The sequence below is a fragment of the Oncorhynchus tshawytscha genome, linkage group LG21 (genome assembly GCF_018296145.1).
Source record: "Oncorhynchus tshawytscha isolate Ot180627B linkage group LG21, Otsh_v2.0, whole genome shotgun sequence".
Classification (NCBI taxonomy): domain Eukaryota; kingdom Metazoa; phylum Chordata; class Actinopteri; order Salmoniformes; family Salmonidae; genus Oncorhynchus; species Oncorhynchus tshawytscha.
The window spans coordinates 31,138,811-31,155,356 of record NC_056449.1 but is presented as its reverse complement, the minus strand read 5'-3'; the positions used below and the strand labels follow the sequence as shown (position 1 = coordinate 31,155,356).

The window sequence follows — 16,546 nt, the reverse complement described above, 5'->3', positions numbered from 1 at the left end:
TAGTTCCAGTACCACCTCATCTCTCCAGTACCACCCCATCTATCCAGCAGAATAGTTCCAGTACCACCCCATCTATCCAGCAGAATAGTTCCAGTACCACCTCATCTCTCCATCAGAATAGTTCCAGTACCACCTCATCTCTCCAGCAGAATAGTTCCAGTACCACCTCATCTCTCCAGCAGAATAGTCCCAGTGTGGACTTGAACAAGCCTTGCAATAGAGCCTGTATCTGGAGAATCGGGCCCATTGAGCCTCAGCTAGATTGAAGCAGACAGTTCAGTGGGGAGTCTGTATAGAAAGACTGCTGTATTGTAATTATCAGCTATAAGACATAGTAGGCTGTTCTGACCCTGATATTACACATTAAGAATTATGGGTTCTATTTTACATAGTTTTGACAATACAATATTACACATTAAGAATGATGGGTCCTATTTTACACAATAGAGGTAATTTATTACATGACCAAGTAGGATACAGACACATACCAGGCTGTCATGTCATCCTTCACATTCAGTAAATGGAAAAAGGATTTATGACAGTATGTACGTATGTCTGTTTTGTGTCCCAAATGGCACCCTATTCCCTATATAGTGCACTAGTTTTGACTAGAGCCCTATTGGTGAATAGGGTGCCATTTGGGATGCAGTCTATGTCTCCCATCTACTGTATAATGACTAACCTGCTGATTAGAGGGTTAGTGCTGTGTTCTGATCTCTCCTGCTGTGCCCTGCAGCACTACACAGTCAGTATACAGACTCAGTCATTACACCATTAGACACTGCTCAACCATCTGTCGGCCATATTACATCTGAGCGGACTAACTCAGATGCAGGGTAGATATGTGTGTTACTCTGATGCAGGGTAGATATGTACATTACTCTGATGCAGGGTAGATATGTGTGTTACTATGATGCAGGGTAGATGTGTGTGTGTTACTCTGATGCAGGGTAGATGTGTGTGTTACTCTGATGCAGGGTAGATATGTACATTACTCTGATGCAGGGTAGATATGTACATTACTCTGATGCAGGGTAGATATGTACGTTACTCTGATGCAGGGTAGATATTTATGTTACTCTGATGCAGGGTAGATATGTATGTTACTCTGATGCAGGCTAGATATGTACATTACTCTGATGAAGGGTAGATGTGTCCATTACTCTGATGCAGGGTAGATGTGTATGTTACTCTGATGCAGGGTAGATATGTACATTACTCTGATGCAGGGTAGATGTGCTACTCTGATGCAGGGTAGATATTTATGTTACTCTGATGCAGGGTAGATATGTATGTTACTCTGATGCAGGCTAGATATGTACATTACTCTGATGAAGGGTAGATGTGTCCATTACTCTGATGCAGGGTAGATATGTACGTTACTCTGATGCAGGGTAGATATTTATGTTACTCTGATGCAGGGTAGATATGTATGTTACTCTGATGCAGGCTAGATATGTACATTACTCTGATGAAGGGTAGATGTGTCCATTACTCTGATGCAGGGTAGATATGTATGTTACTCTGATGAAGGGTAGATGTGTATGTTACTCTGATGCAGGGTAGATGTGTATGTTACTCTGATGCAGGGTAGATGTGTCCATTACTCTGATGCAGGGTAGATGTGTATGTTACTCTGATGCAGGGTAGATGTGTATGTTACTCTGATGCAGGGTAGATGTGTATGTTACTCTGATGCAGGGTAGATGTGTATGTTACTCTGATGCAGGGTAGATGTGTACATTACTCTGATGCAGGGTAGATATGTACATTACTCTGATGAAGGGTAGATGTGTATGTTACTCTGATGCAGGGTAGATGTGTATGTTACTCTGATGCAGGGTAGATATTTACATTACTATGATGCAGGGTAGATATGTCCATTACTCTGATGCAGGGTAGATGTGTATGTTACTCTGATGCAGGGTAGATATGTATGTTACTCTGATGCAGGGTAGATGTGTCCATTACTCTGATGCAGGGTAGATATGTACATTACTCTGATGCAGGGTAGATATTTACATTACTCTGATGCAGGGTAGATGTTTACATTACTATGATGCAGGGTAGATATTAGAGGTTGACCGATCATGATTTTTCAACGCCGATACCGATTAATAATGCCAATTACAATAATACTCAATGAACACTTATTTTAACTTAATATAATACATCAATAAAATCAATTTAGCCTCAAGTAAATAATGAAACATGTTCAATTTGGTTTAAATAATGCAAAAACAAAGTGTTGGAGAAGAAAGTAAAAGTGCAATATGTGCTATGTAAGAAAGCTAACGTTTCAGTTCCTTGCTCAGAACATGAGAACATATGAAAGCTGGTGGTTCCTTTTAACATGAGTCTTCAATATTCCCACGTAAGAAGTTTTAGGTTTTAGTTATTATAGTAATTATAGGACTATTTCCCTCTATACCATTTGTATTTCATTAACCTTGGACTATTGGATGTTCTTATAGGCAATTTAGTATTGCCAGTGTAACAGTATAGCTTCCGTCCCTCTCCTCGCTCCTCCCTGGGCTCGAACCAGCAACACAACGACAACAGCCACCACATCGAAGCAGCGTTACCCATGCAGAGCAAGGGAAACAACCACAGGCTCACAGCGAGTGACGTTTGAAACGCTATTAGCGCGCGCTAACTAGCCAGCCATTTCACTTCGGTTACACCAGCCTAATCTCGGGAGATGATAGGCTTGAAGTCATAAACAGCGCAATGCTTGACACACAACGATGAGCTGCTGGCAAAACACACGAAGGTGTATGTTTCCACGCCTGCTTCTGCCTTCCACCGCTCAGTCAGATACTTGTATGCTTGTATGCTCAGTCAGATTATATGCAACGCAGGACACACTAGATAATATCTAGTAATATCATCAACCATGTGTAGTTAGTTAACTAGTGATTATGATTGATTGTTTTTATAAGATAAGTTTAATGCTAGCTAGCAACTTACCTTGGCTTACAGGCACTCTCCTCGGGAGTGCAACGAGAGAGAGGCAGGTCGTTATTGCATTGGACTAGTTAACTGTAAGTTTGGATCCCCCGAGCTGACAAGGTGAAAATCTGTCGTTCTGCCCCAGAACAAGGCAGTTAACCCACCGTTCCCAGGCCGTCATTGAAAATAAGAATGTGTTCTTAACTGACTTGCCTAGTTAAATAAAGGTATTTTAAAAAATGTAAAATTTATTTTATTTTTTTCGCAAATCGGCGCCCAAAAATACCAATTTCCGATTGTTATGAAAACTTGAAATCGGCCCTAATTAATCAGCCATTCCGATTAATCGGTCGACCTCTAGTAGATATGTATGTTACTCTGATGCCTAACAAGGTTCTCTGACATCACTTTTTACCACAATAGAAACAGTTATACTTCCAAATATACAAAGAGGAAAATCTCATTTTTATAGAGCTGAAGTTTTCCATGTACACCTCTAATGTGACATCCACTGTCATTAATTACAGCTCCAGTATGTAATTTCCTCAGGTTGTGAGTGACAGCTGGCAAAGAGGAGTGCCTTGCTGAGTCAAACCCCTGTGGACCCTCAGCATCTCACAGCAGGCTGGCTGGCAGCGTGTGCATGTGCGTGTGTGAGAGGGAAAACATATCAGTGTGTGTGGGGCTGGTTTAGATGTGACCCAGAAAGCAGGCTATGCTACAGTATGCCCACCAATGTGAACAGGCTTTGAGTCTGTGTATAAACCAGGCTTTGAGTCTGTGTATAAACCAGGCTTTGAGTCTGTGTATAAACCAGGCTTTGAGTCTGTGTATAAACCAGGCTTTGAGTCTGTGTATAAACCAGGCTTTGAGTCTGTGTATAAACCAGGCTTTGAGTCTGTGTATAAACCAGGCTTTGAGTCTGTGTATAAGCCAGGCTTTCAGTCTGTGTATAAACCAGGCTTTGAGTCTGTGTATAATGATAAACCAGGCTTTAAACCAGGAGTCTGTGTATAAACCAGGCTTTGAGTCTGTGTATAAGCCAGGCTTTGAGTCTTTGAGTCTGTGTATATAAGCCAGGCTTTGAGTCTGTGTATAAGCTAGGCATTGAGTCTTTGAGTCTGTGTATAATGAGTCTGTGTATAAGCCAGGCGTTGAGTCTGTGTATAAACCAGGCTTTCAGTCTGTGTATAAACCAGGCGTTGAGTCTGTGTATAAGCCAGGCTTTGAGTCTGTGTATAATGAGTCTGTGTATAAGCCAGGCTTTGAGTCTGTGTATAATGAGTCTGTGTATAAGCCAGGCTTTGAGTCTGTGTATAAGCCAGGCTTTGAGTCTGTGTATAAGCTAGGCATTGAGTCTGTGTATACGATAGGTTTTGAGTCTGTGTATAATGAGTCTGTGTATAAGCCAGGCGTTGAGTCTGCGTATAAGCCAGGCGTTGAGTCTGCGTACAAGCCAGGCTTTGAGTCTGTGTATAAGCCAGGCTTTGAGTCTGTGTATAAGCCAGGCTTTGAGTCTGTGTATAAGCCAGGCTTTGAGTCTGTGTATAAGCCAGGCTTTGAGTCTGTGTATAAGCCAGGCTTTTAGTCTGTGTATAAGCCAGGCTTTGAGTCTGTGTATAAGCCAGGCTTTGAGTCTGCGTATAAGCCAGGCTTTGAGTCTGTGTCTGTGGGTAATGGACGTGTCTGAGCTGGTGTTGTGTAAAGCATCTCTGGAATTTGTCCGATCTCCTCTCTCTGCTTCAGTCTGTCTCAGACAGCAGTAGTGACCTGGCTAGTAGTGGTTGACTTTCCCCAGTTCAAGTGGTTGTATAAGTGTTTAACTGGGTGTTATTAGGAGGGTCAGTCAGGTGTTTATTACAGTGCCTTGCGAAAGTATTCGGCCCCCTTGAACTTTGCGACCTTTTGCCACATTTCAGGCTTCAAACATAAAGATATAAAACTGTATTTTTTTGTGAAGAATCAACAACATGTGGGACACAATCATGAAGTGGAACGACATTTATTGGATATTTCAAACTTTTTAACAAATCAAAAACTGAAAAATTGGGCGTGCAAAATGATTCAGCCCCCTTAAGTTAATACTTTGTAGCGCCACCTTTTGCTGCGATTACAGCTGTAAGTCGCTTGGGGTATGTCTCTATCAGTTTTGCACATCGAGAGACTGACATTTTTTCCCATTCCTCCTTGCAAAACAGCTCGAGCTCAGTGAGGTTGGATGGAGAGCATTTGTGAACAGCAGTTTTTAGTTATTTCCACAGATTCTCGATTGGATTCAGGTCTGGACTTTGACTTGGCCATTCTAACACCTGGATATGTTTATTTTTGAACCATTCCATTGTAGATTTTGCTTTATGTTTTGGATCATTGTCTTTTTGGAAGACAAATCTCCGTCCCAGTCTCAGGTCTTTTGCAGACTCCCATCAGGTTTTCTTCCAGAATGGTCCTGTAATTTGGCTCCATCCATCTTCCCATCAATTTTAACCATCTTCCCTGCCCAAACCATGATGCTGCCACCACCATGTTTGACAGTGGGGATGGTGTGTTCAGGGTGATGAGCTGTGTTGCTTTTACGCCAAACATAACGTTTTGCATTGTTGCCAAAAAGTTAAATTTTGGTTTCATCTGACCAGAGCACCTTCTTCCACATGTTTGGTGTGTCTCCCAGGTGGCTTGTGGCAAACTTTAAACGACACTTTTTATGGATATCTTTAAGAAATGGCTTTCTTCTTGCCACTCTTCCATAAAGGCCAGATTTGTGCAATATACGACTGATTGTTGTCCTATGGACAGAGTCTCCCACCTCAGCTGTAGATCTCTGCAGTTCATCCAGAGTGATCATGGGCCTCTTGGCTGCATCTCTGATCAGTCTTCTCCTTGTATGAGCTGAAAGTTTAGAGGGACGGCCAGGTCTTGGTAGATTTGCAGTGGTCTGATACTCCTTCCATTTCAATATTATCGCTTGCACAGTGCTCCTTGGGATGTTTAAAGCTTGGGAAATCTTTTTGTATCCAAATCCGGCTTTAAACTTCTTCACAACAGTATCTCGGACCTGCCTGGTGTGTTCCTTGTTCTTCATGATGCTCTCTGCGCTTTTAACGGACCTCTGAGACTATCACAGTGCAGGTGCATTTATACGGAGACTTGATTACACACAGGTGGATTGTATTTATCATCATTAGTCATTTAGGTCAACATTGGATCATTCAGAGATCCTCACTGAACTTCTGGAGAGAGTTTGCTGCACTGAAAGTAAAGGGGCTGAATAATTTTGCACGCCCAATTTTTCAGTTTTTGATTTGTTAAAAAAGTTTGAAATATCCAATAAATGTCGTTCCACTTCATGATTGTGTCCCACTTGTTGTTGATTCTTCACAAAAAAATACAGTTTTATATCTTTGTTTGAAGCCTGAAATGTGGCAAAAGGTCGCAAAGTTCAAGGGGGCCGAATACTTTCGCAAGGCACTGTATATGATAGTGGACGTCCAACAGGAATTAAATGTTCTTCAATGCTTTTTATTTATTTAACTGAACACTTTCTCATTTACAGCAACGACTTGAGGAATAGTTACAGGGAGGAATGAGCCAATTGTTAGCTGGGGATGAATAGGTGACCATAATGGTATGAAGGTCAGATTGGGAATTTAACCAGGACACCAGGGTTAACACCCCTACTCTTATAATAAGTGCCATGGGATCTTTAGTGACCACAGAGAGTCAGGACACCTGTTTAACATACCATCCGAAAGACAGCACCCTACACTGGGCAATGTCCCCAATCACTGCCCTGGGGCTTTGGGATATATATACACTACCGTTCAAAAGTTTGGGGTCACTTAGAAATGTCCTTGTTTTTGAAAGAAAAGTTTTTGAAAGAAAAGCAACAAAAAAAGTCCATTAAAATAACATCAAATTGATCAGAAATACAGTGTAGACATTATTAATGTTGTAAATGACTATTGTAACTGGAAACGGTTAACGTTTTATGGAATATCTACATAGGCGTTCAGAGGCCCATTATCAGCAACCATCACTCCTGTGTTCCAATGGCACGTTGTGTTAGCTAATCCAGGTTTATCATTTTAATAGGCTAATTGATCATTAGACAACCATTTTGCAATTATGTTAGCACAGCTGAAAACTGTTGTTCTGATTAAAGAAGCAATAAAACTGGCCTTCTTTGGACTAGTTGTGTATCTGGAGCATCAGCATTTGTGAGTTTGATTACAGGCTCAACATTTGCCAGAAAGACCTTTCTTCTGAAACTAGTCATTCTATTCTTGTTCTGAGAAATGAAGGCTATTCCATGTGAGAAATTCTAAGTGGCCTCGTACTGGCCCGCCTCCCATCCAGGACCAACCAGTATCCACCCTGCTTAGCTTCAGAGGCAAGCCAGTAGTGGTATGTAGTAGGGTGGTATGCTGCTGACTCAATTTCAATCTTTCAGCTTTGAAATGTCTTCTCCTCTAGTAACAAACAAATGAGACAACAGACTGCAGTGCGTCACCGTTTGGTAGAGAACATAGCCTAACCTCAACCTAATAATCATTTTTTACTTCTACCTATAGCTCCCCACCAACTGAACTTTGATGTTCTGTTCATGTTTGCCAAAGTTGACACCTTTGAGGTGACGAAAACAACACAGTTTGTTACGAACATAAATCAATGTTGTAGCTTTCAATTAACCTTCCAAGTTAATTGCCTCACCCAATGTGATACGGAATCGCTATTATTTTTAATTTTTAGAACACACTCAAGAACCTCCAGAAGCTAACCAGCTAACTAGCTACAAGCTATTTAGTCATTGTTAACTTTTTTTCAATCTGGATAACACTCGCCAGTCCAGCTTCCCTGCCCCATCCACCGCTGCCCCCTGGACACTGATCTCTTGGCTACATAGCTGATGCACTCTGGACTGTCCATTAATCATGGTACTCCATTCTGCTTGTTTATGTTTTATCTGTCGGCCCCGTTGCCTAGTCAACGCCATTTTACCTGCTGTTGTTGTGCTAGCTGATTAGCTGTTGTCTCACCTACTGTTTAAGCTAGCTTTCCCAATTCAACACCTGTGATTACTGTATGCCTCGCTGTATGTCTCTCTCAAATGTCAATATGCCTTGTATACTGTTGCTCAGGTTAGTTATCATTGTTCTAGTTCACAATGGAGCCCCTAGTTCTACTCTTCATACCCCTGATAACTCCTTTGTCCCACCTCCCACACATGCGGTGACCTCACCCATTACAACCAGCATGTCCAGAGACACAACCTCTCTCATCATCACCCAGTGTGATCATCACCCAGTGCCCTGAATATATTCTACCATGCCCAGAAACCTGCTCCTCTTATTCTCTGTCCCCAACGCTCTAGGCGACCAGTTTTGATAGCCTTTAGCCGCACCCTCATACTACTCCTTCTCTGTTCCGCGGGTGATGTGGAGGTAAACCCAGGCCCTGCATGTCCCCAGGCACCCTCATTTGTTGACTTCTGTGATCGAAAAAGCCTTGGTTTCATGCATGTCAACATCAGAAGCCTCCTCCCTAAGTTTGTTTTACTCACTGCTCTAGCACACTCTGCTAACCCTGATGTCCTTGCTGTGTCTGAATCCTGGCTCAGGAAGGCCACCAAAAATTCAGAGATTTCCATACCCAACTATAACATCTTCCGTCAAGATAGAACTGCTAAAGGGGGAGGAGTTGCAGTCTACTGCAGAGATAGCCTGCAAAGTAATGTCATACTTTCCAGGTCCATACCCAAACAGTTCGAACTACTAATTTTGAAAATTACTCTCTCCAGAAATAAGTCTCTCACTGTTGCCGCCTGCTACCGACCCCCTCAGCTCCCAGCTGTGCCCTGGACACCATTTGTGAATTGATCGCCCCCATCTAGCCTCAGAGTTTGTTCTGTTAGGTGACCTAAACTGGGATATGCTTAACACCCCGCCAGTCCTACAATCTAAGCTAGATGCCCTCAATCTCACACAAATCATCAAGGAACCCACCAGGTACAACCCTAACTCTGTAAACAAGGGCACCCTCATAGACGTCATCCTGACCAACTGGCCCTCCAAATACACCTCCGCTGTCTTCAACCAGGATCTCAGCGATCACTGCATCATTGCCTGTATCCGCTACGGAGCCGCAGTCAAACGACCACCCCTCATCACTGTCATCACGCTCCCTAAAACACTTCTGTGAGCAGGCCTTTCTTATCGACCTGGCCCGGGTATCCTGGAAGGACATTGACCTCATCCCGTCAGTTGAGGGTGCCTGGTCATTCTTTAAAAGTAACTTCCTTACCATTTTAGATAAGCATGCTCCGTTCAAAAAATGCAGAACTAAGAACAGATACAGTCCTTGGTTCACCCCAGACCTGACTGCCCTCGACCAGCACAAAAACATCCTGTGGCGGACTGCAATAGCATCGAATAGTCCCCGGGATATGCAACTGTTCAGGAAGTCCGGAACCAATACACGCAGTCAGTCAGGAAAGCTAAGGCCAGCTTCTTCAGGCAGAAGTTTGCATCCTGTAGCTCCAACTCCAAAAAGTTCTGGGACACTGTGAAGTCCATGGAGAACAAGAGCACCTCCTCCCAGCTGCCCACTGCACTGAGGCTAGGTAACACGGTCACCACCGATAAATCCATGATTATCGAAAACTTCAATAAGCATTTCTCAACGGCTGGCCATGCCTTCCGCCTGGCTACTCCAACCTCGGCCAACAGCTCTGCCCCCCGGCAGCTCCTCGCCCAAGCCTCTCCAGGTTCTCCTTTACCCAAATCCAGATAGCAGATGTTCTGAAAGAGCTGCAAAACCTGGACCCGTACAAATCAGCTGGGCTTGACAATCTGGACCCCCTATTTCTGAAACTTTCCGCCGCCATTGTCGCAACCCCTATTACCAGCCTGTTCAACCTCTCTTTCATATCGTCTGAGATCCCCAAGGATTGAAAGCTGCCGCAGTCATCCCCCTCTTCAAAGGGGAGACACCCTGGACCCAAACTGTTACAGACCTATATCCATCCTGCCCTGCCTATCTAAGGTCTTCGAAAGCCAAGTCAACAAACAGGTCACTGACCATCTCGAATCCCACCGTACCTTCTCCGCTGTGCAATCTGGTTTCCGAGCCGGTCACGGGTGCACCTCAGCAACACTCAAGGTACTAAACGATATCATAACCGCCATCGATAAAAGAAAGTACTGTGCAGCCGTCTTCATTGACCTTGCCAAGGCTTTCGACTCTGTCAATCACCATATTCTTATCGGCAGACTCAGTAGCCTCGGTTTTTCGGATGACTGCCTTGCCTGGTTCACCAATTACTTTGCAGACAGAGTTCAGTGTGTCAAATCGGAGGGCATGCTGTCCGGTCCTCTGGCAGTCTCTATGGGGGTGCCACAGGGTTCAATTCTCGGGCCGACTCTTTTCTCTGTATATATCAATGATGTTGCTCTTGCTGCGGGCGATTCCCTGATCCACCTCTACGCAGACGACACCATTCTATATACTTTCGGCCCGTCATTGGACACTGTGCTATCTAACCTCAAACAAGCTTCAATGCCATACAACACTCCTTCCGTGGCCTCCAACTGCTCTTAAACGCTAGTAAAACCAAATGCATGCTTTTCAACCGATCGCTGCCTGCACCCGCATGCCCGACTAGCATCACCACCCTGGATGGTTCCGACCTTGAATATGTGGACATCTATAAGTACCTAGGTGTCTGGCTAGACTGCAAACTCTCCTTCCAGACTCATATCAAACATCTCCAATCGAAAATCAAATCAAGAGTCGGCTTTCTATTCCGCAACAAAGCCTCCTTCACTCACGCCGCCAAGCTTACCCTAGTAAAACTGACTATCCTTCCGATCCTCGACTTCGGCGATGTCATCTACAAAATGGCTTCCAACACTCTACTCAGCAAACTGGATGCAGTCTATCACAGTGCCATCCGTTTTGTCACCAAAGCACCTTATACCACCCACCACTGCGACCTGTATGCTCTAGTCGGCTGGCCCTCGTTACATATTCGTCGCCAGACCCACTGGCTCCAGGTCATCTACAAGTCCATGCTAGGTAAAGCTCCGCCTTATCTCAGTTCACTGGTCACGATGGCAACACCCATCCGTAGCACGCGCTCCAGCAGGTGTATCTCACTGATCATCCCTAAAGCCAACACCTCATTTGGCCGCCTTTCGTTCCAGTACTCTGCTGCCTGTGACTGGAACGAATTGCAAAAATCGCTGAAGTTGGAGACTTTTATCTCCCTCACCAACTTCAAACATCAGCTATCTGAGCAGCTAACCGATCGCTGCTGCTGTACATAGTCTATTGGTAAATAGCCCACCCATTTTCACCTACCTCATCCCCATACTGTTTTTATTTATTTACTTGCTCTTTTGCACACCAATATCTCTACCTGTACATGACCATCTGATCATTTATCACTCCAGTGTTAATCTGCAAAATTGTAATTATTCGCCTACCTCCTCATGCCTTTTGCACACATTGTATATAGACTCCCCCCTTTGTTTTCTACTGTGTTATTGACTTGTTAATTGTTTATTCCATGTGTAACTCTGTGTTGTCTGCTCACACTGCTATGCTTTATCTTGGCCAGGTCGCAGTTGCAAATGAGAACTTGTTCCTAACTGGCCTACCTGGTTTAATAAAGGTGAAATAAAAATAAAAATAAAAAAAGAAGCTGTGTGTGTGTGTGTGTGAAAATAATAGTCCACCAGTTCTAAGGAAATATGTTACAGCGGTAGTAGAGGACAGGGGACTATTCTGTACAAACTGGTTTTTCGGTCCAGACACAGATGAGCCTACAGGGTGTAGAGAGAGAGAATATGAGTGTGTCTGTGTGTGTCAAGGACACTGCCTTGGGAAGCCGATGGGCCCATTAAGTAGAGGCCAATTACTGAAAACAACTGGACGGAACATCTATCCAGTCCACACAAGATTTGTGGCCAAGGCCTAAAAGGATTTTTTTACCCTACCACCTACCCCCTCAAGTTATTGCATCAGTAGACATCAGTAACACACACACACACACACACACACACACTCCATCAACGAGCACAGGGCTTGGATCATTACTTACTTTGGTATTGACATTCTAAACCTGGTAGCTTTTCCAATAGGAGATCTCACAGCTTCTCCTTCCCTCCGTCCACACTTCTCTCTCTCTCCCTCCCTCCGTCCACACTTCTCTCTCTCTCCCTCCCTCCGTTCACACTTCTCTCTCTCTCTCTCCCTCCTTCCGTTCACGCTTCTCTCTCTCTCACTCCCTCCGTCCACGCTTCTCTCTCTCACTCCCTCCGTCCACGCTTCTCTCTCTCTCACTCCCTCCGTCCACACTTCTCTCTCTCTCTCCCTCCTTCCGTTCACGCTTCTCTCTCTCTCTCTCCCTCCTTCCGTCCACACTTCTCTCTCTCTCTCTCCCTCCTTCCGTCCACACTTCTCTCTCTCTCTCTCCCTCCCTCCGTCCACACTTCTCTCTCTCTCTCTCCCTCCTTCCGTTCACGCTTCTCTCTCTCTCTCTCCCTCCTTCCCTCCCACGTCCACACTTCTTCTCTCTCTCTCTCCCTCCCTCCGTCCACACTTCTCTCTCTCTCCCTCCCTCCGTCCACACTTCTCTCTCTCTCTCCCTCCTCCGTCCACACTTCTCTCTCTCTCTCCCTCCTTCCGTCCACACTTCTCTCTCTCTCTCTCCCCCTCCGTCCACGCTTCTCTCTCTCTCTCCCTCCGTCCGTCCACGCTTCTCTCTCTCTCTCCTCCCGTCCCTTCTCTCTCTCTCTCTCTCTCTCCCTCCCTCCCTCCGTCCACACTTCTCTCTCTCTCTCCCTCCTTCTGGCCACGCTCTCTCTCTCTCCCCCCTCCCTCCGTCCACACTTCTCTCTCCCTCCGTCCACACTTTTCTCTCTCTCTCTCTCTCTCCTCCCTCCCTCCGTCACACTTCTCTCTCTCTCCCTCCTTCTGTCCACGCTTCTCTCTCTCTCCCCCTCCCTCCGTCCACACTTCTCTCTCCCCCTCCCTCCGTCCACACTTCTCTCTCTCTCTCCCTCCCTCCGTCCACACTTCTCTCTCTCTCTCTCTCCTCTCCCTCCCTCCGTCCACACTTCTCTCTCTCTCCCTCCCTCCCTCCGTCCACACTTCTCTCTCTCTCTCTCTCCCTCCCTCCGTCCACACTTCTCTCTCTCTCTCTCTCCTCCCTCCCTCCCTCCCTCCGTCCACACTTCTCTCTCTCTCCCTCCTTCTGTCCACACTTCTCTCTCTCTCTCCCTCCTTCTGTCCACACTTCTCTCTCTCTCCCTCCTTCTGTCCACACTTCTCTCTCTCTCCCTCCCTCCGTCCACACTTCTCTCTCTCTCTCCCTCCCTCCCTCCGTCCACACTTCTCTCTCTCTCCCTCCCTCCCTCCGTCCACACTTTTCTCTCTCTCTCCCTCCTTCTGTCCACACTTCTCTCTCTCTCTCCCTCCCTCCGTCCACACTTCTCTCTCTCTCCCTCCTTCTGTCCACACTTCTCTCTCTCTCCCTCCCTCTCGTCCACACTTCTCTCTCTCTCTCTCTCTCTCCCTCCCTCCGTCCACACTTCTCTCTCTCTCTCTCTCCCTCCCTCCGTCCACACTTCTCTCTCTCTCTCCTCCCTCCGTCCACACTTCTCTCTCCCTCCCTCCCTCCATCCACGCTTCTCTCTCTCCCTCCCTCCCTCCGTTCACACTTCTCTCTCTCTCTCTCTCCTCCTCTCTCTCTCTCTCCCTCCCTCCGTCCACACTTCTCTCTCTCTCTCTCTCTCTCTCTCTCCTCTCTCTCTCCTCCCTCCGTCCTCTCCGTTCACACTTCTCTCTCTCTCTCTCTCCCTCCCTCCGTCCACACTTCTCTCTCTCTCCCTCCCTCCCTCCGTCCACACTTCTCTCTCTCTCCCTCCCTCCATCCACACTTTTCTCTCTCTCTCTCTCTCTCTCTCTCTCTCTCTCTCTCTCTCCCTCCCTCCGTCCACACTTTCTCTCTCTCTCTCTCCTCCCTCCCTCCGTCCACACTTCTCTCTCTCTCTCTCCCTCCCTCCCTCCCTCCGTCCACACTTCTCTCTCTCCCTCCTTCTGTCCACACTTCTCTCTCTCTCCCCCCTCCCTCCGTCCACACTTCTCTCTCCCCCTCCCTCCGTCCACACTTTTCTCTCTCTCTCTCTCTCTCTCTCTCTCCCTCCCTCCCTCCGTCCACACTTCTCTCTCTCTCCCTCCTTCTGTCCACACTTCTCTCTCTCTCCCCCTCCCTCCGTCCACACTTCTCTCTCCCCCTCCCTCCGTCCACACTTTCTCTCTCTCTCTCCCTCCCTCCGTCCACACTTCTTTCTCTCTCTCTCTCCCTCCCTCCGTCCACACTTCTCTCTCTCTCTCTCTCCCTCCCTCCCTCCGTCCACACTTCTCTCTCTCTCTCTCCTCCCTCCCTCCCTCCGTCCACACTTCTCTCTCTCTCTCCCTCCCTCCCTCCGTCCACACTTCTCTCTTTCTCTCTCCCTCCCTCCCTCCCTCCGTCCACACTTCTCTCTCTCTCTCTCTCTCCCTCCCTCCCTCCGTCCACACTTCTCTCTCTCTCTCTCTCTCCCTCCGTCCACACTTTTCTCTCTCTCTCCCTCCTTCTGTCCACACTTCTCTCTCTCTCCCCCCCTCCCTCCGTCCACACTTCTCTCTCTCTCTCTCTCCCTCCCTCCGTCCCACACTTCTCTCCCTCCCTCCATCCACACTTTTCTCTCTCTCTCCCTCCTTCTGTCCACACTTCTCTCTCTCTCTCTCTCCCTCCCTCCGTCCACACTTCTCTCTCTCTCTCCCTCCCTCCCTCCCTCCGTCCACACTTCTTCTCTCTCTCTCCCTCCCTCCCTCCGTCCACACTTCTCTCTCTCTCTCTCTCTCCCTCCGTCCACACTTTTCTCTCTCTCTCCCTCCTTCTGTCCACACTTCTCTCTCTCTCCCCCTCCCTCCGTCCACACTTCTCTCTCTCTCTCTCTCCCTCCCTCCCCGTCCACACTTCTCTCTCTCCCTCCATCCACACTTTTCTCTCTCTCTCCCTCCTTCTGTCCACACTTCTCTCTCTCTCTCTCTCTCTCCTCCCTCCCTCCGTCACACTTCTCTCTCTCTCCCTCCTTCTGTCCACACTTCTCTCTCTCTCCCCCTCCCTCCGTCCACACTTCTCTCTCTCCCCCTCCCTCAGTCCACACTTTCTCTCTCTCTCTCCCTCCCTCCGTCCACACTTCTCTCTCTCTCTCTCTCCCTCCCTCCCTCCGTCCACACTTCTCTCTCTCTCCCTCCCTCCCTCCGTCCACACTCTCTCTCTCTCTCTCTCTCTCCCTCCCTCCGTCCACACTTCTCTCTCTCCCTCCCTCCCTCCCTCCGTCCACACTTCTCTCTCTCCCTCCTTCTGTCCACACTTCTCTCTCTCTCCCTCCTTCTGTCCACACTTCTCTCTCTCTCCCTCCTTCTGTCCACACTTTCTCTCTCTCTCCCTCCCTCCGTCCACACTTCTCTCTCTCTCTCTCTCCCTCCCTCCCTCCGTCCACACTTCTCTCTCTCTCCCTCCCCCTCCCTCCGTCCACACTTTTCTCTCTCTCTCCCTCCTTCTGTCCACACTTCTCTCTCTCTCTCCCCCTCCCTCCGTCCACACTTCTTCTCTCCCTCCCTCCATCCACACTTTTCTCTCTCTCTCCCTCCTTCTGTCCACACTTCTCTCTCTCTCTCCCTCCCTCCGTCCACACTTCTCTCTCTCTCCCTCCTTCTGTCCACACTTCTCTCTCTCTCCCTCCCTCCGTCCACACTTCTCTCTCTCTCTCTCTCTCCCTCCCTCCGTCCACACTTCTCTCTCTCTCTCTCCCTCCCTCCGTCCACACTTCTCTCTCTCTCCCTCCCTCCGTCCACACTTCTCTCTCCCTCCCTCCCTCCATCTTCTCTCTCTCTCCCTCCCTCCGTTCCACACTTTCTCTCTCTCTCTCTCCCTCGTCCACACTTCTCTCTCTCTCCTCCCTCCGTCCACACTTCTCTCTCTCTCTCCCTCTCTCCCTCTCTCTCTCCCTCCCTCCGTCACACTTCTCTCTCTCCTCTCTGTCACACTCTCTCTCTCCCTCCCTCCGTCCACACTTCTCTCTCTCTCTCTCCCTCCCTCCCTCCGTCCACACTCTCTCTCTCTCTCCCTCCCTCCATCCACACTTTTCTCTCTCTCTCCCTCTCTCTCTCTCTCTCTCTCTCTCTCTCTCTCTCTCTCTCTCTCTCCTCTCTCACTCTCTCTCTCTCTCTCTCCTCTCTCTCTCTCTCTCTCTCTTCTCTCTCTCTCCCTCCCTCCGTCCACACTTCTCTCTCTCTCTCTCTCTCCCTCCCTCCGTCCACACTTCTCTCTCTCTCTCTCTCTCCCTCCCTCCGTCCACACTTCTCTCTCTCTCCACACTCTCCCTCCCTCCGTCCACACTTCTCTCTCTCTCTCTCCCTCCATCCACACTTTTCTCTCTCTCTCTCTCTCTCCCTCCTCTCTCTCTCTCTCTCTCTCCCTCTCTCTCTCCGTCCACACTTCTCTCTTTCTCTCTCCCTCCCTCCCTCCCTCCGTCCACACTTC

The 16,546-nt window shown here is 47.5% G+C and overlaps 1 protein-coding gene and 1 long non-coding RNA gene across 4 annotated transcripts in view; one reads left to right on the top strand and one right to left on the bottom strand.

The window, feature by feature from the left end:
* Positions 1 to 137, bottom strand: part of LOC121840382 — a 746-nt gene extending 609 nt beyond the window's left edge. The window contains exon 1 of the long non-coding RNA XR_006079589.1: positions 1 to 137. This exon is cut by the window's left edge and continues 239 nt beyond it. This is a non-coding gene — a long non-coding RNA (uncharacterized LOC121840382).
* Positions 1 to 16,546, top strand: part of LOC112256546 (NEDD4-binding protein 3-A) — a 58,437-nt gene that overhangs the window by 23,457 nt on the left and 18,434 nt on the right. The gene's annotated exons all lie outside the window — the stretch shown is intronic.